Below are 26,341 nucleotides of genomic sequence, written 5' to 3'. Positions count from 1 at the left end.
TATTATGAGCGTCAGCAGCTCCATTGTGATGTTTATGCTGCACTTAGGAAGCTCTCAGAACACTCAGGTATATTACCTCATTTGTCCTTATATCCTTCTAAATAGGGGATTACATAACAGGTGCACACACAGGACACACCTTTCTGTTCTGTACATAAAAGCCCCTTTGGGTGTGCCCGGGACACCCTCTCATTCTTCTGTGTGTTTCTCCACTTTACCTACAGGGTAGGAGATGGCTTTGGGATCAGTCACAGCCACCCTGAGGCTGGATACCTCAGAGGTCTTGGCTCTGGGAGATGGAGGCCACCAATCCTTGTGTGAGTCTGTGGAACAGGGACAGGACCCTTGGGAATCACCTTGACCACCTAGGTATTGATGTGAGTGAACTCTTTGGCCCCAACAGGCCAAACCTACTTTAAAAAGTAGCAGCATGGAGTAGTAGAAAGATGGCAGCTTGGGAGTCGAGAGATCTGAGTTCAAATCCTGATTCTACCACTTAAAAGCTTTGCTTCTTGGGCTACTCCATTAACATGTTTGTGGCCTCACTTTATCCTTTATGAAAGACAGTGTATTAATATCTCCTTCTAGGGTTTTTTGTTATTAATGTGTTAGTCATTTGTTGTTGTGTTGTTGTGAAAAAATACATAGGAGAGACAAGTTTGACAAAGCAGAGAAGCTTAGCTATGTCAGCTTGAAAGGGGGAGGGGGAGGGGACGCCGGGGGTGGGGGCAGGGTCCCAATATACTACAAAGGGACAAGTAAGACTAGAAGACGTCTCACCAGACTCCATCTCATACAGTTTCTCCCACTCCCAAGAGTACCACAAGGTTTAAACATAGAGGTTGTGTGTGTGTGTCCCAAATCAGAGCAACTCCCTACCTTGTTTTCATAGTTTTGTAAAACAAAGAAATGCCCACTGAACTGACTTGTTGCCCTGGGTCCTGGGATGGTGGATGCAGCCATGCCCTATTTGCTAAGGCTGGAAGCCTAGGGCAACAGGGAGGCGGCACTTTACGAACCAGGCAACAAGGCAGAGAGGAATGCTTTTATGGAGTCTGTAATGGTCTGAAGGAATAATTCCACTAGGGAAGAGAAATGTCAGATCTTTTGTTAGGAAGCAGGCAGGGTTTGATTTGGACCTAAAGGACTGAAAGGGTTGCAATAAAGACACATCAGAAGGGCAAGACATGCTTGTATATGTCTGTAATCCCAGTGCTCTGGAGGCTAAGTCAGAAGCATTGCAAGTTTGAGGTCAGCCTGGGATCTCTAGCAAGCCTTTGTCTCAAGACACACACACACACACACACACACACACACACACACACACGTACATACAAGAAGGTGGAACCTTTAAGTAGAAGGAATAGTTCAAGATGCCTTTATTTACACCGGAGTTCAGTTATTACCAAGAGTCCAGACAGTTTTCTGGTCTTATTTCAGATGGTTTCTTTCTTTTTGGACCAGGAACATGAAGATTCTAGAAGGCATCTTCATCTGGGGCAGGGAGACAGCCAGAGTAGAAATGCGGCTCTCAACACAAACCTAAGTGAAAACTTCACATGAATATCATTTGCAAATCAATTCAGACCTCTTCCTCCTCTGCAGGTTCTTAATGTGAAGTGGGGCTGGAAGGAAGTGACATTTTCCTAACCGCAGCCTTGACTTGTTCCTCTGCCAGAAATCACTAATTGAACCTTATGTACCTCACATGAGCTGAGCCCTCCACAGAGAGCATCCAGGCATTCCAGGCAGCCCCTGCCAATCACTCAGCTCTATGATACCACATAAGTTCTATTTGCTATATTCCGTTTGAAGTCTTAAAACTTTTACTACTGTCTTAAATACCGAGTAGCGTTTTTATGAAAACCGCAACACTGAGAGCAGAGAGTTTAAAGAAAAATAAGATCTAGTGATGTGAGAATGCCAAAATACAAATGGAAGCTGTGGTTGGGGCGTTGAGATCGCCATAGAGATGTTTCAGTTGCTCCAACCTTCCTGAGATTTAATTGCATAAGTATTAGTTTCAGGGACACAGAAGACATGTGTAAGATAGACTGAAACAGGGCCATGTATATGGCTAGGCAGTAAAGGGCTCTGGGTTTAGTCCTCAGTACTGTGTGTGCTTGTGCATGCATGCATGGGTGTGTGTGTGTGTGTGTGTGTGTGTGTGTGTGTGCACGTGTGCATGTGCACATACATACTTGTATTTAGAAGAGTAACCATTGGCTTATAATTGTCAGTGCTTCTCACCTGGCTTACATCCAAGTCTCTGACTTGCTCTTGATGCAGATTTCTGGACTTCATTTATATTAAGAATTTCTGATCTTGAAGCCTAGAAATGGGCATGCTCAGTAGACACTCTCTTTGATCCTCCTAGAAATATGTCCTACATCGGATCTTCTATAGTATTCACTTTTGTCCTTCTTTGGATGGCTGGCACAGAGCACAACATTCATTTCTTGAGGGTGAGCTCCCGTGGTAGATAATATTGATTGTCAGCTTGACAGGACTTAGAATCACTATGGAAACATGACTCGTATATATATTAACCATATATATATGTATATATATATATATATATATATATATATATATATATATATGTATGTATATATATAGGTATTCCAGAAAGGTTTGATTCATCAGAGAAGACTCATTTTGGATGTGGGTGGCACCATCCCTTGGTCTCCGGTCCTGGACTGAGTAATAAGAAAACAGGGAGCTTTCATCTCCCTCTGCTTCCTCAATGTGGATGCAATATGAGCATCTGCTTCCTGGTCCTGTTGTCACGGTGAGCTCACTGCACCCTCGAACTGTGAGCCAAAATAAATCCTCCTTCCTGTAAGTTGCCTTTGTCAGGTGTTTGTCACAGCATCAAGAAAAGCAAAAACAGTTTCCATGAGGTTGGAAACAAAGTCACCATCTCCAAAGGGACTGGCCTTTAGCAAGCGTGAGCCACACTCGCATAGATCACTGCTTAGAATGTATCTGAATTACTATGTATTTGTGTTGTCATTTCTGTTTGACTTTCAGAAGACTACAGAAGGAAGCAAACTTATTTTTTTTTCCTGTTGATTAAGACAAAATGATTTGTCTGTATTTCATGTATGGCAGGAGCCGTATTGCTGTAGTCAGACTTGGTGGATGGCAAAAGGGCTAACGGGGGACACACATTGTACCCTGCTTGGCTGCTGGGTGAGACAGCAATCTTGTACTGGCAAGAGTGACATGCGGTGGAGGCAGTCTATCCTGATACGGTCCCAAATACCTCCCGTTAAGCACCACCTCCGAATGATAACACTTTGTTAAGATTAAGATCCCACACAAGTGTGAGTGGGGACAAAAAGATGAGAACCACAGTGCTGGCCATTTGATCAGTGTGGGAGTGTATTGGACTTCCGGAAAGTTGTAGTCATGGAAATTAGTACTACCTGTTATATATTTATTCTGTGCTGGTCATGTCAATGTGGTCATATAACACTGTTTAGTGAAGTCCTTAAAGGAGTCCTGTGAACAAGTTAAAGGAAATGTGGGCTCAGAAACGCTTATTAACTTGTCTAGACAGCAAAATATATGAATGCAAGCCTCGAACCCAGGCTGTCTGTCACTAAAGTACTTCTTACTTCTGTTTCTAAGAAATATGCTGTTGGGTGAGATTTGCTGGAACCCAAATCGAAAAGCATCAGCATTGCAAACATCAAGTCAAAACCGAGAAGGCCTCTTACTGAGTACACTAACAGTAATAGTGGTTTCAAACTCCGGTGTTCCCATGGGCTTGAAGGATATCCAGGTTGATTCCCAGGCTTTTTATCTGCCTACTTTTATAGAAACAAGCATGCTAAACTTGATTAACCATGAGCCCCAAATGACTCCCCATAGCCATTGTCATTCAAGAAGGGAACAAAGCAACCAACCTGACCCATGCATGCCTGGCTTTATGAGGAAGAGCTCAGCTGCTCAGTCAGTGTGTGCCTTTGAAGGACACACGTGAATGGACCTGTGTGGTTGCCTCAGACCGACTAACCATCCAGTGGGTAAAGCGTTCGCTGGTGCTACCCTGGTGACAGTCTGACTAGACGAAGCTGAAGGGACTTGGTTCAGCATGCAGCCCTACTTCTTATTTCCTCATGAGACGTGGCTCACCTCAAGCACACTTAGCCAGCAAGTGAGTTGACAGTAAAGCTTTGCAGTTCACGGTGTGAGGGTAATAACAGAACCTACCCATAGAGTCACCATGAAGGTACTTAGAAGAGATAACACATATGAAGTACTTTGATGTTTTCTTGGTGTAGAGAACCATTGTTCTAGAACTCAGATCTGCTTTACACCATGATGTTCCCATAGATGCCCTCTTAGAAGGAACAGATTTAACCATCCCTGCCCTTTCTGGAATATCAGTCAGCACAGAAGCGAGCAGAGCAATGGAATCACGTGAATGGTGGAGTCTAACTGGGACCAGGCTGTATCCGCAAAGAGCGTTTGTGACTACTGCCTGCTGGAGCCCAACCCTCTTGACTCCTAATGCGCTCCTCTTTCCTTATGCCAGGCTACGTGACACGTGGGTGGAGACTAGTGCCTTTGTAGTGTTATGAATGCCAGCGTGGTGACAGACGCCTGCAAACACATGGGGGACAGCATCCCAGTACACCCAAGTCTACTGGCGTAACTTTCTTATCAAGCATTTATCAACGCCACCATGTGCCAGGAGCTTCCCTTGCTGCTGGGATGAGTATGGAAGTGATGAGGATACAGACATTGCCTTGAAGGAGCACTTATTTGAGATAGACTGACGCGTGAACAGTTCAAGTGCAAGGCAGATGGCCAGACACAACTGTCCTCTACACATGAAAAGGAAGGGCAAGCACTGAGATTCTACTCATTGCCATGCAGAAAGGGACCAGCTAAAAGGCTAGGAGAGGCATCCCTCCCTTTCCTCCCCCCAAATTCTCTATCTAACCGAGGCTGCGGGACACTTGGCATTAGGGACAGGACTCTGCCTCATGAGCCATGCTGGGCATTCAGAGGAAAAGCAGTGTAAGGCTCACCAGGGAAGGGACGCCAGCCTCTAGAGCTGCTGGCTTCTGACCGCACTGACACAGGTAGGTTGCTGTCCTGCTCCCCAGTGCTGTTCTTTTCAGCAGCGAGAACCTACTTTCGCACACAGAGAACGGGGGGGGGGCACTACCATTCTTCTCCCTCTTCTGTTTTAACAGCAGAGGGTGGGTGGGGGTGGGGGAGATCGTGGGGGAGCAGCTGGGCAATGAGGGGACTTGTAGGTCAGAGCTTGACAAGGGGACTTGGGTCACCCAGGGAAAATATGGACTTGCTCTGTACTGGCAGATTCCCAGTGACGCTCTGTTCCCCACCTGCTCCCCCCCTCCCCCCGGTGCTGCTGTCCCCACATGCACGGAGCAGGGAGGCGATGATGAATTTCCCCCGAACGGCATTACAGACAGTCATAAATAATGCTTTGCTCTTTGGTGACGGCACTTTCCATTAGAGCTGCCTGTGCCGGGCTCTTGCTACCCCCAGTCTTCTGCCGGGGACTTGCAGTAAAATTTATCAGTGAGCTTTCTGCAGCTAATAAATCATCCCCTCCGGGAGCCATCTGGCAGATAAGGCCATGAGAACCCACATGCTCTGCAGATGAGGAGTCAGAGTGAGAGACAAACCTAGCTGGGCAGCCCCAGGCCCTGCTGAGGGGGACTTTCTCTCCACCAGGGTGCTATCAGGATGCTCTTGGCTTCTCTCTCCAGGCCATGGGGCCGAGGTGCAGGCTCTAGAAGCTGTTCCCACTCATGGAACCACATGGGGCCGGGCCCACAGACTACATCTTTCTTATACTCTGCTTCTAAGGTGTACAGAGGGTACAGGGATCTAATATGTATAATGGGGAAGTCTCCAAGCCAAGCTGGTGGTGGGAGGGGCATGGGTCTCTCTTAGCTCAGACCTCCTCGGAATGTTCTAGAGACTTGGGTGATGCCAACAGAAGATAATCTCCTGGTGATAAAGCTCTTCTTAAGATGAACTGATCTAAAAGCACCCTTTAATTCAGGGAAACTTCACACATGTGTCCCACAGCCTGTGAACCATATCTGCTTTGATGCCGTATAGTTCTTCAGGCATGTGCTATTTTCTGTAATAGACACCGAAGGAAGTTCTAAAGGAATTTAGCCTGGGAAAGTAGAGATGCATAGATCCTATTCCCAATTCTCTTCTTAAGCCATTTATTTGTTTACCCACGGTGCTGGAATCGAGCCCAGGACCTTGTACAAAGCTAGACAGCTACTCTAGCATCGAGCTACATCCGTAGCCCACGCTTCAGGTATTTTCATTGTTGTTGGGAAGACTCTCCTAAGCCTTCTTGGGTGACAGCCACACCCGCCGTCTAAGCTAGTCAGAGCGCTTGCAGGATGTGAACCACATCTGGGGCAGATGGAAAAGCAGGCACGTCGTCTCCAGTCTCACTGCCACAGCCCTCAGTGTCCTCAGGAGCGTGGTGAATCCTCATGCGTGTGTGGCGGTTGAGTCATCCTGAGCAGCATCCGGTAGGGACATGGCTGTCGACGCATGGAGAAGATGAGAATGGAGAGTGGAAGGCTGATATAGATACAGCCTTGCCGCTAGGCTTGTAGGGTATGGGTTAATGTGGTGATCCAGACTTGACAGTGCACACTATAAATGGTCTTGTTCTGGGCATGTATAACCTGGCTACCTGGATGGCATGTGCAGGCATACTGTACAGACCTACTGTTTCTCATTTATAAAATAATATGCAAAGGGATGACACTCTTATTTGGAGGTATAATTTTTCATATCCTAATGCTATCCTAATGTTTTTTAACTTTCTACTTGCCGGTGCCTTTCTAGATAAATTATTTTTATTTTCTTTAATGTGTATGGCTGTAAGAGTCTGCATGTATGTCTGTGCATCACTTGCATGCCTGGTGTCCATGGAGATCAGAAGAGGACATTGGATGCCCTCCAACTGGAGTTCCAGAGAATTATGAGCTGCCACATGGCTTCTGGGTCCTCTGTAAGAGCTGCTAGTGCTCTTAGCCACTGAGCCATTGCTTTTGAAAGATGGAAAACTGGACAGGACTCCTCCCTTCTCTTCTAAGAGAGCTTCGTGCCAGCCAAGATGACCTTGCTTAAGGTCTGACTGTGAGGTTGCCAGGAAGCCAGAACCTAAGGTCCCAAAATGCTTTCCTAAGGGGTCACTCTGCAGCAGGCCATCTCTCATGCTCCATCCAATGAGTGTACACACTCAGGGAGCAATGAGTGAACTGTCCTGAGGATGCTTAGCTGAGCCATGCATCGAATGTGTCAGTAATTGAAATTCACCAACAAAGATTTGCGTGTCATCTGCGAGTTTACTTTTCAATTAAAATTGCTTTCTTCTTGTGGTTGGAAAGCACTTAACTGTTTTCCTCTTCAAAGCACTTCACAAACACGAATATTCCTTTTTTTTTTTTTTTGGGTGCTAGAATGAGAGGAGGAGAGTGGAGTCGGATACACAAAGGAGAGGCAGCTGTGGGGGTGGGGGCAGAGTGGTGACTGGATAGCAAAATAAAGGCTCTCTTCTTGCAAAGGTCTTAGGAAGTAAGTCCTACCTAGGGGATAACTGGATCTTGGTTTCCAGGGTAAGCTAAGGGTTAGCATACTTCCTAGGCCAGGGGAGGGAAGAGCCATCCTCCGGACAAGCTACAAGAAGCAATAAACAGATGATCATCTCAGGTACTGGGAAGCAGGAGGGCAGATGATCTGAAGCAAGAAGACTCTTTGTACCAGTCTTTCCCGTGAGTGATGTGACCTTAACATGTATGCTGCCCTACAGCTTCTGGGACATGAGAGGAAGCTGTGATCCAAGGATGGCTGGAGGAGTGAGGGCAAGACAGGGAGCAGAGATTCCTTGGCTTTTTAGCCTTGAGCTAGAATTTAAATTTCCTAATCCACAGTTTCTAAAACCATCCAAAGGCTAATCCATCCATCCATCCATCCACCCATCCACCCCTAACTGGGCAGAGAAGGGCAGTTTGCATGCCCTCAAAACTCATTTGCTGAATCCCAGCCCCAGTGTAATAGGGTTAGGAAGTGGTGCTTTGGTAAGGAGAGTGGCATCTCATGAAAGAACCTCTTGGGCATTCTATTGTGTGTGCACACTGGCACTCAAGGACTCAGAGAAGTCACCATCAGTGTCACACTGGAGTCTGCTGACATCTTGATGGGACTTCCCATCTCCAGAACTATGACTATGCAATTTATGTTACCTATAAATTGTCCAGCCTAAGGTATATTGTGAACACTCTAAAAGCAAATACATGTTGGTCTGCCAGAGTCCCCAGGGAGGAGCCACGTCTTCATTTGCTTCCTGTGTTCAGCACAATGCTGGCTGTATAGGAAGAGTCTAAGAAACTCTGTTGAGTGGAAATTGGTCAATGGAGATGAGTGAGCAGAAGGACATTTGCAGGTTGTGACGGCATATTTTGGTTCTCAGTGTTTTCACTTGTGAAAGTGGGATATGGGGCCCATGGTGGCGGGAAGCCCTGGGTATAGAATAGCCCTGGCCAAGGACAGGTGGCTTTGACTGAGACCTTCTTGGGGAGTCTGGGGCCCCAGTGGCTTCTCCAGCTGGAGACTCTTAGGTGTCTCGATGGGCAGTGCTTCCTAAGCCTGCCCCCCCTTTCCCACCTTTCCTTACCCACCATGTCTGGTGAAAGTCTACATGAGGCTGGTCACTTGATGGACCCAGAGCCAGGCTGGAGGACTTAGATCCGGTGGAGAATCAGCAGTTGGTTTGAGCTGCTTCAGCGGGTACGCAGCGGGTACACAGCTTTGGGCAGAGCAGGGCCCCCACGTGCAGCTAGTGAGAATCCTTTCTGTCTGGTTTCTTTCAAGTAGAGATAATCCCTTCTACCTGGCCAGACAGCTGAACTGTTTTCATTTTTTTTAATTTGGTAATAAATCTGCCAACCCTGCAGGGCTCGAGCCGAGAGCCTTGCTTGCTGCATCTACACAGAAGTCTCATAAAATGGCATAAAACGAAAAAAGAAAAATGCATATTTCATACGTTGTCTGCCCTGAGTTATGGCGATCCTCTGTTTGTCCCTGATACAAATGTCTGATCTTCCCAATGAGTTTAAGCACCCTCTGCCAAGCTGGAGGTTTTGATGCATTTCTGTCTCCCTCTCCCTCTCCCTGTCCCTTCTTCTTGCACCCATTTTGCCTGCGAGGAAGTGGGGCCGGCTGCTAAGTGTGTTACACTGGTTTGGTGCTTTCTGGGGGAAAATAAACCACCTCAGCATAAATGACTCTACTTCATACTCATGAGCAATGTTCAGATGTCCGTTCTCACTCCAGCTGCAGTTCCCTCCCCTTCTATGCAAATGTGTGCAGAATACCCCGGGTATCCTGTCACTGAATTTGTGTTTATCATAGGTAATTTCCTACTACATGATCAGATCTTCAACAATATTAGTTTGGTTGATATTCAGTTCAGCAAAGCAACTGTTCATGTTCATCTGCCTCTGTTCCTCTCCATGTCAGCCCAAAGGGTCAACAACAACAACAAAAAATACTGTTTGTTCCTATCCTTAGCCTTTCTGCCATACCATTCTTCTGCATTGAACCTGGCCCATTCTGTATTCTTCCCAGCTCAGTCCTGCCTACTTTCAAGGTTCACTTCCTCCTTCAAGACTTTGTGGATTGTACTATCCCATAATACCTATTTTTCCCCTTAATTTGGGATCATAGCTCCCAGCATCCTTTTCTTGGCCATTAGTCATGCACTGCTTTTTAATGGCTATTGTTAATTATTTTTATGTAACCATTCTGCTTTGGCCTTCACCCCTCCTTCCCTTCCTTCTCTTCCTTCTCATTTTTGTACTATGACAAGGCTTTAAAATGGAGCCCAGGATGGCTTAGTGCGCACCGTGAGGCTGAGATTGCCTTGAATTTACAGTGATTCACTTTCTTCAGCTCGCCTGCCAGAATTCCAGGTGTGTGCCACCAGGCTGGCTGTGGCATTTTTTAACTTCTTTTACTAGGCCATAATGTCTTAAAGGTGTCTTCCTTCCCATTGCCAAACACACAGCTTTTAGTGTTTAGCAAACAGTAGGTGCTTAGTGACTGTCGAAACAATGGCATTGGTGTGAGTATGGCTGTGGTGGTGTGGCCTAATCTTTCTAGGTCTGATAGTCAGCGAAACAGTTCACATTTCTAAGGCAAGGGAGAACATTTGACCTGGGGCATTGGGCACTGAGGTGTTTCCTCTCACTTGGCTGAATCAGGAGCCTAACTAGCTATTGTGTGCCAGAAACTGCCTAGAAGCGTGTTGATGGACCCTGGATTTCCTGCCACACTAGGCTAGCTCACTGTGCCCCTCTGTTGGCCCCTCCTTCATACCCCCTGCATCCCTCAGGCTCCCGTATACAGGCTGTATTTAAATTGGAGCAGGGACTTGGTGAGTTGGTGTTCTCCCACATGTGTGGGACCCAACCACAGGCTGCTCTCTTCCTCTGCCTCTGCTCCGTGTTTCCCACCTGAAGGCCACTTTATGGACTGTTTTGATTTGTGGCCGTGGTTTGTAGCTGCCACTGATTTCTTTGTTGTTGTTGTTCTTGTTGCTGCTGCTACCGTTTCCTTGCAGCTCGATTTTTAGCTGAGTGTTTGGGTAGTAAATATGGTTTACACCAACTCGGCTGGAAATAATGGCATTTATGTGCTGAAGTTATTTCCAAAACCTGTGATATGTGTATACAAATAGATCCACGGCAGGGCCCTGAGTCTGGGGAGAACACAAACTCAATAAAGCCTTTGAGATGGAGTATAAACAGGTGTCTTCGACAAGGACTAAGCCAGGCAGATAGGGTGCACGCTACCCCCTACCCCTCATGTTGGCTCTAAAATGGAGCCCTACCATCAGCACTATGCTTAGTGCTGAGGAGGTTGCAGGCATCTTTGCAATCATATTTACCCACTCAGCGCTCACTTGGATTCTTTTGAGCACCTCACATTAAACTTCTTGCAATTTCTATTCGTTCACCCTCAGTGGTGTTAAACCTTAATTGCTCTGGATCCTGGTAGAGAAAAAAAAAATGTGCCAAGAAACTATAGGATTAACTTATAAAACTACCAGCCCTCTTTGCTTTCAAAATGGCTGTCGGTCTGGTATCTTTGGCATGTTGGGTGGCCCCCGGGCATGGTGTACAGGGTCCCAGGCACTCCACGCTGCTCGCCTCCTCCTAATCAAGAGCAAAGGGAATCCAGGTTACCGTAGGTTGCTGGGCTAGCCTCTGAAGTTGGCGAGCACTGGCTTTCAGATAGAGATTGTTTACCGCTGAATCTGTCTCGCCCGTGGAACAAGTACTCCTCTCCATGTTGGACAGTTGTCCAGAAGTGGAGCCCAAGCCTTGAGCCCAGATGAACATCTTGCTGGCCAAGGGTTAAGAGTGATAACAAAGGCGTCTCGGCTCCGTGCTGAAAGTGCTGTGACAAAGGCTTAGGAAGGGTGTTCCGATTGCTCTCCGACTTGTAAATGCCAAGCAGAAATCTTGTTGCGGTTCCTAAATGCCACATTTCGTCGTGTTTATTGCCCCCCTCCCCCTAACGGGGAAAGATGGTGAATGGACTAATAATTCAGGAGCTGGGAACATGTTTATTTGATTTTTAGAGCTTTAGCAAATACAGTGTGTACAGAACCCGGTGCCAACAGCATGCATAATTCCTCCAGGAATATGGGCCTGATAGAAAAACACAAAGCTCGCACGCTTCAACACCGTAACCAATATTTACACATTTGAGTGACTAATTCTCCACTCTGAGCGGGAGAACAATGGGCATAATAGTCAGGTACATTAATGCAGAACGTGCTCATCTGGTGACTTGGATATTTGACACACAAATAAACTTGGGAGGGCGGCACGGGGAGGGCCAGCCCTGAAGCCTTTTATCTACCTGTGTAACCATACACCAAACAGCAGGTTGCGAGCCCGCTCAGAAAATGCTGACCCAATGCCGTTCTGGTACTTCATGTGCAGGATTGGCAGATGATTTGCAGCGCTGCAGGAGTTCTGTAGCTGACCTCATTAGCAGAGCGTTTCCTGGCTTGTTAGCATCATATTTGTATAATTTACAGCACCTTCGTTTTTATGGAATGTGTTTCTTGCAGAGTGTAATGGCAGCAATATATTTAACCTATTGCATTTAGGCATGCTTTTGCTGGAGGCAGCCTGTAGATATAAAGGGCATTTCCTCCTCTCTTGCATGGGCTTTTCTCATTTTGGGCATGTGGGCTGCTGTGTGTGTGTGTGTGTGTGTGTGTGTGTGTGTGTGTGTAGGTGTGTACCAGTTTATGAATGTATACACACACACACATACATACACACACACACACACACACACACACACATACATGTGCAGATATGACTCTTCTAAGGACAGAGACCACTTCCAAGGACTGCTGGCTTCCTTGCGACAAGGTGTAGCTTTGGATGGGGTGAACCTCCCTGGCTTCTCTCCCCTACTTTGAGAAGATGAATTCTCAAAGGGGATAAAGCAACCGGGCAGTTTAGACCCTGGGGGCGGTTTCTTTTATGTAGGAGGGAGCAGTGGTAAGTGATGCTCTCCAGGATGTTGGCACACTGAGGTTTTTAAGATTTCTGAGTGACATCTTCACAAAGTGATAAAATGGAAAATGGAGAAGTTATATTACCCCTCCAGGGACAGATCCTGCCTTAAATAAATGTGTACCTTAGAAAAATGTAGAATTTATGATAGTGATATAGGACTTATTTCCCTCTCTATGCCACGTAGAAAAGGCGGAAATGGCCAGAACAAGCTATTTGAAAAGGGACGACATATGAAGATGAAGATGTGTGTCCTAGTTTGTTTTTTGTATGTGTGTCAGTTTGACAGAAGCTAGATTTATCAGGGAAGAGGAACTTCAACGGAGGAAAGGCCTCCATTGGGATGCCTGTAGCCAAGTGTGGAGAACATTTTCTTGACTGATGTTTGATGTGGGAGGACCCAGGTGGTCACTGGGCAGGTCCTGGGGTGTTTAAGACAACAAACTGAGGAAGCCGGGGGAGCAAGCCAGTAAGCAGCATTCCTCCACAGGTATCTGCTTCAGTTCCAGCCTCCATACTCCTGCCTTGTGTTCCTGCCCCTACTTCCTTCTTTGCCGGACTGTCATGTGGAAGTGTAAGTCAAATAAATTCTTTCTTCCCCAAGTTGCTTTTGGTCATGGTGTCTTAGCATACAGCAGAAAGTATCAGCAGCAACTGATACAGTGTGTAAGAGAAACATTGGTACCAGAATCAGGATCTCTGATACCAGTGACTGCGGTCATGAGCCAGGACTTCAAACCCTGGGTAATTGCATCGTCTCTAAGGTCACAGTCTCAGGCACTGGGCTGTGTAGGGTCTCTGGAACCAGATGTTCCATGTTCCAAGTCCTTCATTTCTGCTGTTTTGGAGACAGGAAGACTAAAGGCTGGGGTCCTCCTCAGCCCACAGAAGTGCCATATGGAATGACACAGAATAGAGAGATACACTCTCCAGGAACTGTCAGTGGCCTTCACTTCTCTCTCCTGATGGAGTCAAAGCAAATGAATAGTCTCATAATTTAGAAGCCAATGTAGAGGCAGGTGCTCTTGAGCATTCCTGTAACCCTAGCCCTCCGGGAGGCAGAGGCAGGCAGATCTCTGAGAGTTTGAAGCCACTTTGGTATGGAAAGCGAGTCTAGGACAGGCAAGGCTACACAGAGGAACCCGATGAAAACTTGGGTAAGAATGTAAATAGCTGCTTTCTTTCTTCCCACAAGTATTTTGGCCTCCAGGAGAAGCTCAGCTCATGTGGTGGTATGAATAAGAATGGCCCCCCTAGGCTCACATATTTGAATGCTTCATCACTAGGCAACGGCACTACTTGAGAAGATTAGGAGGTGTGGCCTTGTTGGAGGATGGGTGTTACAAGGATTAGGGCTTTGAGGTTTTAGACGTCTAAGCAAGGCCCAGTGGCTCTTTCTCTCCCTGGTGCCTGCAGATCTGGATGTAGAACTCTTAGCTCCTTCCCAGCACCATGTCTGCCTATGTCCTGTCATGTTTTCTGCCATGATGCTAATCGACTAAACCTCTGAACTGTAAGCAAGCACCCAATTAAATGTTTTCTGCTGTAAGAGTCACTATGTGTCTCTTACATGTGTCATGGTGTTTCTTCACAGCAATAGAACATTGACTAAATCACCGCAAGAGCAGGATGAACGGGGCAGACCCACACTTGGTCAACCACAATAGACTGAGAAGGTAAGTGTTCTATCAAAATGGCCCGAAGCTCAGGGCAAGCTTCTTCTAACTGGCGAGTCAGTCTCTAGTCCTTTCTACCTATCTTCTGCCTCCGGGGTCAGAAATTTCAGGAACCTCCCCTGCTCCTGGTATCTTTTCCAATTGCATGCCTCTTCTATGGAAATTAGGTTCAAGGACCTCCAAGAACCCCAAACCTATGCATGCTCCAATCCCTTGTGTAAGCTGGCATTCTTAGATATTAACTCACATACATCTTCCCACCTCTTATCCCTTCATTATTTATAATACCTGTTCCAATGAAAATGTTCTGTAAACAGTCGTCATGTTGTGTGGCTTAGGAACGATGATAGGGAAGACAGCCCAGCTCCCACCCTGTCAGCTCACAGTTAGTCAGATCCATGGATATAAACCTCATGGGCACTGGGGGGCCAACTGTGTGTCCCCACTACAAAATGTGTGCACCACAGTTTGTGCAGTTGTTCAAAAGTCCAGATGTATTTATCTGTAAAACTTGAATGTACATATTTTAAATATACTGTTACCTCCTCGTAGTGAAGGTATTGGTCATACAAACAAAAACAAACAAGCAAACAAACAAATGCAAGCAAAACCAACCTATCAAGCAGCCAAACAAACAAAGGTGTTGGGTGAAGCTTCCCGTTTCAGCTTCATGCAGTCCTAGACTGTCTATGGAGTACGGTTAATTCTAGAGCATCCGCGAAAGCTTGCCTTCAGAGAGCTCTCTGCAGAGCAGCCTTGAGTGAGATCTGTATGTAGTCTGGGTAAACATATTAGCAGCATAATAAAATGTGGAGTGTGTCATTATCTAACTCCTGCCAATTTGGTTTCCAAATCTGTAAAAGAGAGCTACTCTTTTACACAATTATTAAAGGGCTATGCCAGCCTCAGTCCTGCCTCTTTCCGTCGCCTGGAAAACTTCTATTTCTCCTCCAGAGAGCTCTGCCCAAGGCTGGGCTTTGTCAATGAGACATCCTCATTTCTGCTGGCCAGAGGTTTGGTCAGATGAACTCTGTCTTCTCTGTAAAGGCAGAGGCCACCATTGTCATACTCTTCTCTGTGGCCAGTTCCTCCACTTAGATGCAAATCACTTCATTCTTCCTAAATTTTGTGTGATCTAGAATCCATGCTATATCATGAACTCCTTTATCAAATCTCTCCATCTCTTTTTAAAAAAAAAAGATTCATTGTTGTTTTTAATTACGTGTATATGTGTCTGTCTGAGTTGGGTTTGTTCACATATAGCTGTGCCCACGAGGCCAGAAGGAGACATCAGATCCCCTGGTTGTAAACTAAATGATGTAGATGCTGAGAACAAAACCTAGGTCTTCTGCAAGATCTCTCCACCCCCAGAATCTCTCCAACTTAAAAGACAGGCTAGATATGGACCAACTACTTCTTGTGTTTTTTTCAGCCACCCTTTCTGAGAAGCCAGTCCCTCCTTTGACAGCTCTGCCCACTTGGGGTGGATTCTGGCCTCACTCCATGCACTGAAACTGTTCCCTGTGGAACAGTGGCTCATCCTGTGGCCACGGATGAGCTAGCAGACACTGACTGTAACAGGCATTGTCTGTGCTCCCTGTGAGCGAACCCCTCTACTCTAGAACAACATGCTCTCCCAGGGTTTGCTCACCTTTCGGGCAGTTTCTCAGTTTGTTTTGTCAGTTTGAGGTTTGATGACCGGTCCTTTTGTTGAAGTCTTCAGGGTTTTGACAAAGTATCTGAATTTCTACTCGGTTTCTCTCTTTTTCAAACCATTTCATTGCATTGTAACAGCTTCTGTGGCCTCTATGTCACTTTGCCAAAGAGCCTGCTCTGAGTTTCTGTAACTTCTTACCACACAGCTTCCCTTGGCTACATTGTTCAAAAATAGAAAATACAATGGCTTAGGTAGAATGGGAGCCTATTTCTCTTCCACACTCTGCTCAGCTTCTGGATGTTCCAGGGAGGGTTGGTGCAACTATGGCATTGTGCAGTGACTTTAAGGGTATGCTACAATAATGGAAATAGGATTGCAGCATGGACACCCGCATTCTTCAGATGCTCAGAAGACCTAGCATTGACCCAACAGAGCAAGTCCTCTGCAGATTTCAACAGATTATCTCATGCCTCTGGTTTTGGTCCTCTCCAATCCCAACTGCTGTCCCATGACTGCTAACATCAGCTGTGCCGTCCATCAGCTTTGGGGTTCCATACCCACTTCTCTCTGCAGAAGCATGCCCCCTGCTCCATTCCCTTGCTTGGTAAACTTCTGTTTCTCCTCTGGAGAGCTCTGTTCAGGCTGGATTTTGTCAGTGAGACGTGCTTTTTTTTTTTTCTGCTATTCTTCCTGCTCTGTGCTCCCACGTTACCTTGTCTATCTTTACTAACTCCAATCAATAGCCAAATGGCTATGACTATATTGTGTGCCCCAAGGAGGCCAGGGACTTCTTTATTTGATAAATGAAACACATGAGATTATTTGGAGGAAATATGCTAACTTCGAAGACTTCTTTTGCCTCTGGACTCACAAAACAGTGAGTAATGATGTCCTGCTTAGACACAGCGATTACAGCAACAACAGCTTCTGATTATGAAATACTTTGAAAGGTGTAATGGGGGGGTAGAATTAGTAGTAAACACAAGTGACAGGTTAGACCCGATTTTAAGGTTTTAATTATATAACCTAATTTGATCTTTGTAAGACCCTTTCAGAGATGTCAAATAAACTAATACTGCTTTACAAGTGTTCAAACTAAGACTCAGTAAAATAACACATCTTCCATTGAATAAACAAAGGAGCCAGAATTGAGTCCAGATCTCTGAGTCCAGAACCAGGACCTTGCTCCTTATACTAGGCTATGACAGAAAATAAAAATTACTGGATAGTATGTTAATTGCTTACTGTGCAAGCATAAGGACCTAAGTTCAATCCTGAGAACCACATGCAAAAAAGTTGAGTCCCCAGTAGGTTACATTTGTGGTCTCTGTGTCCTATGAGAAGATGGAGGGCAAAGAGAAGACGGGACAGGCCCCTGGAAGCTCAAAGGACAGCATGCTTGGCAAATCACAGCAAACAACAAAGATACATCTCAGGTAAATTGGAATATGATGACTGACAGCTGAGGTTGTCATCTGACCTTGACCTGTGTATTGTGACATGCATGCACACAAACCCACATCAAATACGCACACACACACACACACACACACACACACACAGAATAAGAAGCACAATTCTGCTAATTCTGAGTTTGTGTTTAGTCTAGGCAGTCATTTGGTAATTATTTGTTAAATATCTAAACGTATGAATAGAAATACCAACAGGTCTGACAATGTTACTAAGATTTTACAGACACCTATAAGTCAACAATTATGAGATAATAAGCAGAAAAAAATAAACTATGTCATATGGTGTAGGAGAAGGGGTGGAATCTGGCCAACAGATTAGATATTCGCTTTTAAGTGACTTCAGCAATCACTTTAAATAACTGTGTGGGTGTGGGAGGTTTGTATACACTCCTCAAGAATCCTGAACCCACTAATGACAGGGTTGACAAAGGAAGCTTTATTATAACTTGGGACTTGATTGACACGCAAGACATAAAATGTGTGAGCAATACCCAGCCTGACTCTCGTGTGCATGAAAAGGAATAGAGGACTCTATTGTCCCTGTTGCTGGGAGGACTGTGCCATAGATACTTGTGTGTTCAAATTTTGTTCTCTCCTCTATTCCATGTGGGCATTTAAATGTGTCCTAAAATGAAGAGGGTACCAGTAGTCATTTACAAACCCTGCCCCTATAGAACAACTAGGATGATTTTCTCTAGTCTTGTGGACTTCATTCCAGACACGGCTTCCTTCAAGGGAACACCTTAACTCTGCAACAGGAAGAATTAACCTCTAGATCTGTAGTTCTGTTGATTCTGGGAAGGAAAAAGTGTTGATATGAAGAGCTTGCTACTTTAAACAGATGAAATCTGCACATGTTCATGTGTATGCCAGTGCATGTGTGTTTGCAGGTGTGTGTGTGTGTGTGTGTGTGTGTGTGTGTGTGTGTGTATGTATATGTGCGCATGACAAAGAGCAACCTTGGGTATCATTATTCAGGGACTGTCCTTTGTTTTTGAGACTTTTGAGACAGCCTTTGTCACTTGCCTGGACCTTGCATTCTAGTCTAGGCCAGCTGGTCAGTGAACCCCAGGATCTACTGGTCTGCATCTAACCAATTGTCATTACAAATGTGTGCCACCAAATCTGGCCTGTTAATATGGGTTCTAAAGAATTGAACTTCAAGTCTGAATGTTGGCATGGCGAGCAGTTTACCAAATGAGCCTCTCCTGACTATAAATCCTGCCTTTCAAATATTTGCTCAATTTCGGGGTTGACTCATGAGATACAAAACCCCAGGATCGGGCTTGGACACAACAGGTGTTCGATAATTAGTGACGATTATGAAAAGAATGCAGCCAACAGGGAAGAAAAGACTTAGGTTTAAATTTGAAATCCAGCCCTTCCAGTTATATGACAAAATAGCATCCTAACCGAAGATTAGCAAGTTATCTAAACATTCTAATCTGGAATTGTTTTTTGTTTTTGTTTTTGTTTTTAAATCTGTAAAAGCAGTGATGAGCAGGGTTCCCTACAAGTGATTTTATTTCTTATTAGCACTGCAATTTTGACTGCTCAGCGGTATAAGTGAGTTAACTAAGGCTCATACATAGTAAATAATTTGTCTTTGGAGGTATTATTTACCTAGTGTCCATCAATGTTAAGACAAATCCAAGCCTGTATGACTGGAATCTGGTTATTTTCTACTTCATGACACTGGGTGTGTGAAGTAGAGGTGAGAGAAATGGATAATGGTGAGGATTAGAGTCAGAGCGTACAGCACATGTCCAGCACACGGAATTGTAGATATTATTATTAAGTATGTTTAGAATGGTTTATTTATTCACCTTAATTAGTATTGGAAGAGTTTTAACATGTGATACCCATCATGAGCTCTGGTTGGAAATTTCCTAGTTGGCAAATAGTAGAAAATCAATAAATGCCTGTTGACATGTCAAAGATTTTGCAATTGATACCCATTAAAGGCCTGATATCATCTGTACTTCTAACTAGAGGCTGTCCTTTCACATTCCTATCACAAGCATGCCATTAGCTTCTGAAAGCTCTGGAGAGTTTTCTATGTTAACTAATTTTGAGAACTTTATAAGTTATGTTTTGATTGCATTTATCCCCTCTTCCATCTCCTTCCAGATCTATTCTCCACTTCATACTCAATTAACTTTGTATTTTCATGAAAAAAGAACCATCCCTCCCAAAAAAGAACTTCCCATAGAGTCCTGTTAGAGCTGCTTATATACTCTTGGGTATGTGGTCATTCATTGGGGCATGTTAGATATACCAGTGACCACACCCTTAAAGAAAGCTAACTCTTCTTCCCTGTCGGCTTTCAATTACCAATAGTTCTTCAGCTACAGGTTGTACTTCCTGCTCACTTTCCACCTCCATGCTGGAATTTTATGCGGCTTAATTTTGTACATTCTGCTCTGAGTTTGCAGGCAAAACTGCACTGCAATGCTCAGAAAACAATGTTGCCTTGTACTTATTTATTGCCTCTGGCTCTTAAAGTCTTGCTGCTTCTTCTGCCATGATCCCCCAGTCTTGGGAGAAATGGTGAACGATAGGGATATCCAATTTAAGACTGAACACTTTACAATCCTTTCTATACCCCAATCCGTTGTGTGTCTCTGTGTTAACCACTATCTGTTGCCCAAAGAAGCTTCTCTGATGAGGTCTGAAAGATGCACTAGGGTATAATGATAAGCCATTAAGAGTCAGTTTAGTACTATGCCTTATTAGCAAAGGGCTAGTTGTAGGTTCTCTCCTAGGGCCTAGGACCTATCTAGCTATAGGTTCTCCATAGGCCTCTATAACTGTGCAAGGTATAAGTTGTACTTTGTGGACTGGACATTAAATTCAATCAAAGAGTGGTTGGTAACTCCCATGCCCTTGGTGTCACTATTGCATCAATGAGCATATTTTGTTAGGTTCTTATGATTCTATGACTCTTATAACTCACAGAGCTCATATCTAGATAAGAATTTTTAACTTTAATTTTTAAATATTTATTTGTGTACCTTAGCTTAAAAGGTATAAGTAGTTTAAGGGGAAAAAGTCAAGTTGGAAGAGGCAAAGTAGTCAATGAGTGATAGTGAAATAATGTGATAATGAAATGGTGAGGATCAGGAAATCTTGAGTATGTTTTTGTCTAAATAGAAACATGCTTGACGGCTGGCTAAGATTGGCAACTACTTTTCTCATCCAGTAACATGCATAACACCTTCCAGCACTACGCAAGCTAGCCAGTGCAGATGAAGCTTCCAGGTCAGTTTGAGTTCTCCGTGTTGAGTGGCTTAAGTATGTTCAGCAACATGGTCTTGCCATCACAATCTAAAAGATAACCGAGAATAATGACAATCACCAGCAATAGCTGAGGGTCATTGTCCAACAACTCCCGTAGGAGTAATCCGTAGGCCATTTCCATTTCCTGGCGATTGTGAAGAGAGCAGAGATTTTATAATAATGTTGTAGGGTAAGTAGTTGAGAAGTGGCAAGCTCTCCTTATGATATGGAAAGGTAGGCTCATATCATACCAACGTTCTATAAACAATAACCGTAAGCTCTAGAGAAAATTTAAAAAAAAATTAAATACCCAAGTACTTACATCTTGATTTTGGAAGATTCCTTAGATAAAAAGAAGAAGACTGGGTAACTTTTCTGGTTATTATGACTACATCTGAAGTTAACATCACACTGGGGTAGCAAGCTCCAGTGCCCATAGGAAACCTGTGGAACTTCTGGCTTGAAGAGCCAGGTAACAGAGGTTTGGGTAATTATAGCTGCTAAATATAAAACCTGTTCAAATCTTTGGCCAACTTCGGGATCCAATGCATGTGGGGCAGCATCCAAGCAGCTCAGCTAAAGATAGAACAACTGAAGTGAGACGTAAAGGGCTGCCCATGAGGTAGTTTGTCATCTGAGTCTAACCAAACTGTCCACTACTACAGCAGTAATGGCTCAGTGATCTTCAGAGACTAAGACAGAATTCCGAGGAACCGCAACATGATACTCACAACGTCTAGAACATAATCCAAAAAAATTTAACACAGAAAGATCTGGAGGAAATGCGGTCCATAATGACTGGCTGTTCAGTCCAAATACTAAATACGCACTCACTAAAATAAGAGAAAGTATGACTCAAGTAAATGAAGACAACATAAAATCTTTGTGGAGCTACAACCCACTAAATAAAACTGCAGAACAGGATATTATACGCAAAAATGCAGTGACTGTTTAAGAAGCATGGCTACGGCATAGGAAGATTCAGTGAAGTTACAGAGCAAGGTAAGAGTCTCTAGGCCTATGAATAGAAAAGAACAAACAAACTAATGGACAGGCTCTTAAACACTGTGAGGCAAAATGTCTAACACATTCTTAGTGTTGCAAAAGTGGATGAGAAAAAAGAAATAATAAGCAAAAGTGGGCTGTAAAAATGACAAAAGTCACATGAATAGAAATTTAAAATCTTGAAAATGACAAGCAGGAATCAATCCTCAGAAATTTGATAAATGATCAAAGTTAACACATTTAAGAATCTTAGTGAATCCAAAGCAAGATATATATGTAGAAAATGTAGAATATGGAGCCTCACAGCCTAACTGTCCACAGACCTTGAGAAATGGAGAGAACTCTTGAAAATCTTGAGAGAAAAGACATATTACGTGTAAAACAATAATTCACTGGAGGCCAGACAATGATGGAAGCCCGTCCCCAAATGTATGCTGTGTGTAAGCAAACAAGAGACCTGTTCACCCAGATTACATCCAGTGTGGATATTCATTCAGAAACAAAGGCAGCACAGAGACCCTTTTAGATGAAGCAAGATCGTTTGAACTCAGAAAAACCTGAAAGTCTCCTAAAGGCTCGTACGCTGAAGGTGTGGCCTCCAGTGTTTGAGTACTGATTGCTGCTTGAACCATTAAAATGTGGGGCCTAGTGGGAGGAAGTTAGGTCCAGGCAAGTGCGTGGCTTTGCAGGGTATACTGAGATATTCCTGTATCTGTCTTTGCTTTTCTGCTACCATGAGGTGAATAGACTGCATCCAACATTCACAGCCACCATGACATACTGTGTGCCATCTCAGGCCTAAAGCAATGGGGCCATGCTGCCACTCCCACAGAGTGATATCTCTGAAACCATGAGCCAAGGCAAAACCTACTTTTAAATTCATTCATCTCAGGTATAAATGGAATTTTAACACACCCACACTACAAAAGACGTGACAGCATCCCTTAGATTCAACAGTGATGCTACCATATGGGAAAGTAGATCTTCAGGAAGGAAGAACTTCAAAATGGTAAACAGCTGGTATAAATAGAAAGCAGCATATTTTATTTTTTAAAATGCGCATCCCACTTTTATAAATTATAGCCGTGTCCTATAGTGTTTACGGTATAGTAAATGTATCTGGGTGGTGGACTCAACATTTGCAATGGAGTGAGGTGGTTCAGGGGCCTAAATAGTGGCCATGATTTTTAACTTTTACATGAAGAGTATAATAATAGTTCTCAGAAGACATTTTAGTGTCTAGAGAAAAGAAGAATGATTCCATAAAGGAGCTTATGTGGAAGTTACTTATGATGATTTCATTGCAAATCATATTGATTAATTGCTTCTGTGCGACTTTAAAGATAAAAGAAGCGCAATGAAAACAGCTACTAGGAAAAGGGGTGAAAGGCCCGCTATTGGCACAAGACAGCTGAAGACCAAGTTCTCAACACAAAGGAGACTTGCTTGCTTCAGAGGAGCAAAGGGCAGGTAATAAGAGACAAAGACAGGAGATAGAGGATGAAGGAGAAGGGGAAAGGGACAGTGGAGGGAGGAAAAGGATATGTGCCCAGAGGGATAAAAAGGAGACAGACATGGGCCAGGGGCAAATGGCAATTTATAAAGGCACAAGGAGAAAATCATGTTAGGCTGAGTTGGTTTGTTTTGTTTGGGCATGTTAGTTAGGAGAGCCAAAAGGGTTTGATTGCTGGACTTCAATACTTTGATAATTGCTCCTTGGCAGTCAGCCTCAGGAGGAGGAAGCAGCCAAAGGAATACACCTTGGTGGCCAGCTTTAGGAATGTAATATAACACTTATATTTTAGCAAGACAGAGGGAACGGAGAAGAAGGGTAAAAGGTAATGTTTGCCATGGTTGGGCCGGCTAGAGCCCCTCAGGAGAGGCTAGTCTTTCTCTGGTTTTCTCTGCCTGGGTGTTACCTAGACTCTAGTTCTTGGTGGGAAAGAGGAGAATGCTTTAATTTACTTATTCAGATATGCTTCTATCTAGTAGATATTTATTGGATTTGAGGTATTACATTAGCTATTGAGGATGTAAATACAATAGGGCATAGTTTTTCCCCTCAAAGAGATTTGTCCTTCTTACCCATGAATTTATGCACTCTACACTTGTGGAACTTTTCATCTTGTTGTTTGATCTGTTCAGGGGAAAGAAACAGTGCGTTTCTCAAAATACTCACCTTTCTAGAATCAGACAATTGGTACCAGGTTGTGATGGTGATAGTGTCACCTTGACTGGATTTGGAGTCTCCTAAGGAGGCAAGCCATCGTACAATCATGAGGGATAATGTGATTAGGTTAGCCTATGGCTATGATTAGGTTCATTGATGTGGGAAGAACTACCCTAAGAGCGGGAGGCCTTATTCTCTGGTCTTGAGTCCTGGACTACATTTACTGGATAAAGCTAGCTGAGCATGAACGTTCATCTCTCTCTGCTCCCTGACAGAACATGTAATGCAAACTGCCACAAACTGCTGCTACCAGAGCTTCCCCAACCATGAGTCAAAAGAAGGCTCCTCCTTTATGTTGTTTCCCTCAGGTGAAGCAGCTAAGGCATGGGTACCCAAGCAGACTTGGCGTGGGGAGTGTGATGGTCTCTGATTTCATTTCATGCTATGATGTGAAAAGCCCCATGGGGTAGGAAGGTTGTGGAGCTGAGGATTATACCCTTGACAAAGACAGAGAATACTGGGTTATTCGCCTTCCTGCTTGGCGCTTACTTAACTGTGTGGCTTTAAGCAAGTCATTAACCTTCCTGAGCCTTAGTTCATCATATGGAACACTGGGTCATGGTCTCTGCCAATGCTCTCAAAGTAAATAAACCAAACTCTGTTTCCTGGGTCTATTTAGTGCTCTGTTTAGGTGGTTGAACCCTACGTTTCCAAGTTGAGTCTTAGGGAAAATGAGTGATGACATTTGTCCAAAATCTTTGTTCTTGGTTAGGTTTTGTTTTCTTGAGTGGTAAAAATTGGCAGAGTGGAATAACTATGTTTAAGTTATATCTCTGTTTCTAGAGCTGTGTGGCTTTGGACGTGGTGTCTCAGTTTCCTCACCTGATCTGGGGTGAGATAATACTGAGACGGCATGACAGGCGTGACCAGATGTCACTCTCGCTTCTTTTCTGTGGTACAAGCACATTTATGTGACTTTCCCAGCCAGTTTACAAATAGTTCTCATTGTGCCCTAGAGAAACACCTACCCTTCTATGGACAAATTTACGTATTTCCTCTTAGAAGACATGATGTAGATAAGCTGAAGATGAAGGAGCCACGAGGTGGAAGGATGCTGGGCCTTTATCGCTGCTTGACAGAGAATTGTGCTGCTTATTAGGGGCGCCGCTTTGGAATTAGTAGAAGTGTCAAATAAATGAATGTGGCGTTGTGTTAACATGCATTTAGTGTTTTCATTTAGAGCACTAGCCAGTTAATTTAGGAACACAAGTTATGCAGAGCGTCTGGCATGGGTCAGTTGTCACTTACTAGGACTGAAGAAGTAAAAGTGCTCTTCTACTTGCAAACAGTAGTCTTTAAAATCAGATCTGATGGCTACATTGCCCTTGCCAAGGCTGTATTTCTGTCACGCATTCCTGTGATCCTCATTTCTCCCGTAGATGAGGCAGAAGTAGTAATACAACTTCTCAGATCCCCCAGAGGCATTGAGAAGTAAGAAAGAAGTAACTGAGCAAGAAGGTGAAAGAACTTGGTTAAGAGTTTCCAGAAGTAACAGATGATGGCTTAGCCAGGCAGGGGGAACTAAGTTCAACTACAAGGCCTTTCTTGAAATCAGAGAAGGGTTTTAAGCCATTATTAGACGAGGAGGCTGGGACATTTGTTTGTGAGAAACTGTTTCTGTTAGAGCCCTTCTGTCATGAGTACTATTTAGACATTCTGTGAAGATGAGCTTTTGACTGTGAAGGACTGCTTAAGTACAGCCTTGGGACTGGAGGATGTGAGGATGTACAGCAGCAAATATCCGAACTCAGCATTCCTTAGGTACAAGAGCTCAGGGAATAGACAGTGTTTCCTCAGCATTGCTGTCCCTACATGAAGGCTGGGTGTATCAGCTCTGTAACACCAATGGCCTGCCTCTGCTGCCACTTTATTTTTCCTCCCCTGACTCACGAGGCATCATTGTGAGGACCGCTGATTGGCTTCTGAGTTCCTGGTCCAGGAGAATTCTGGGGGCTGCTTAGTAGTTGCGGTTCCTGTCCTCGAGGTAAGGTGCTGCTCCTCTCTCAGGGGTCCCTGAGAACTCAAGAGCCAACCAGGCAGATATGAAATGACAGCAAGGAAGTGTTCCAAGCCGAGTCCAAGAATGGAGTCTGAGGGTGAACTTGGAGAGGGCATAGGCGGTAAAGGAGCATAGAGAAATAGAAAAATCTGTAGTGTGAGAAGACGGAGGGCTGTGGATGTGACAGAAAGGGGAAAGGACTAGCCAGCTGCTCAGAGTGGTGTCCAGAGGAATCTATTTGGGGTAAAAGCAGAGAAGACATTTTGTCACACAGACCTGCTGAGGCTCTTGCCCTGCGCTGGTCAGCTCATCCCGCCAGGCCCTTCCCCCCAATGGTCAGCATAGCCAGCTGGCCAATCTGCTCAGCACATTTTCATCCAGCTCTGCTCAGCACAGC

General features: G+C 44.5%; 1 long non-coding RNA gene across 1 annotated transcript in view; it reads left to right on the top strand.

Moving 5' to 3' along the window:
- Nucleotides 1–4,967: 4,967 nt before the first annotated feature.
- Nucleotides 4,968–26,341, top strand: part of LOC132653479 (uncharacterized) — a 53,021-nt gene continuing 31,647 nt past the window's right edge. Inside the window, exons 1-3 of the long non-coding RNA XR_009591208.1 lie at nt 4,968–5,099; nt 13,117–13,200; nt 14,221–14,302. This is a non-coding gene — a long non-coding RNA (uncharacterized LOC132653479). The remainder of the gene's footprint in view (nt 5,100–13,116; nt 13,201–14,220; nt 14,303–26,341) is intronic.

This window comes from Meriones unguiculatus, chromosome 4 (genome assembly GCF_030254825.1).
Source record: "Meriones unguiculatus strain TT.TT164.6M chromosome 4, Bangor_MerUng_6.1, whole genome shotgun sequence".
NCBI classification, from domain to species: domain Eukaryota; kingdom Metazoa; phylum Chordata; class Mammalia; order Rodentia; family Muridae; genus Meriones; species Meriones unguiculatus.
Note: the sequence above shows the minus strand (reverse complement) of the source record. Positions and strands in the feature narration are given on the sequence as shown.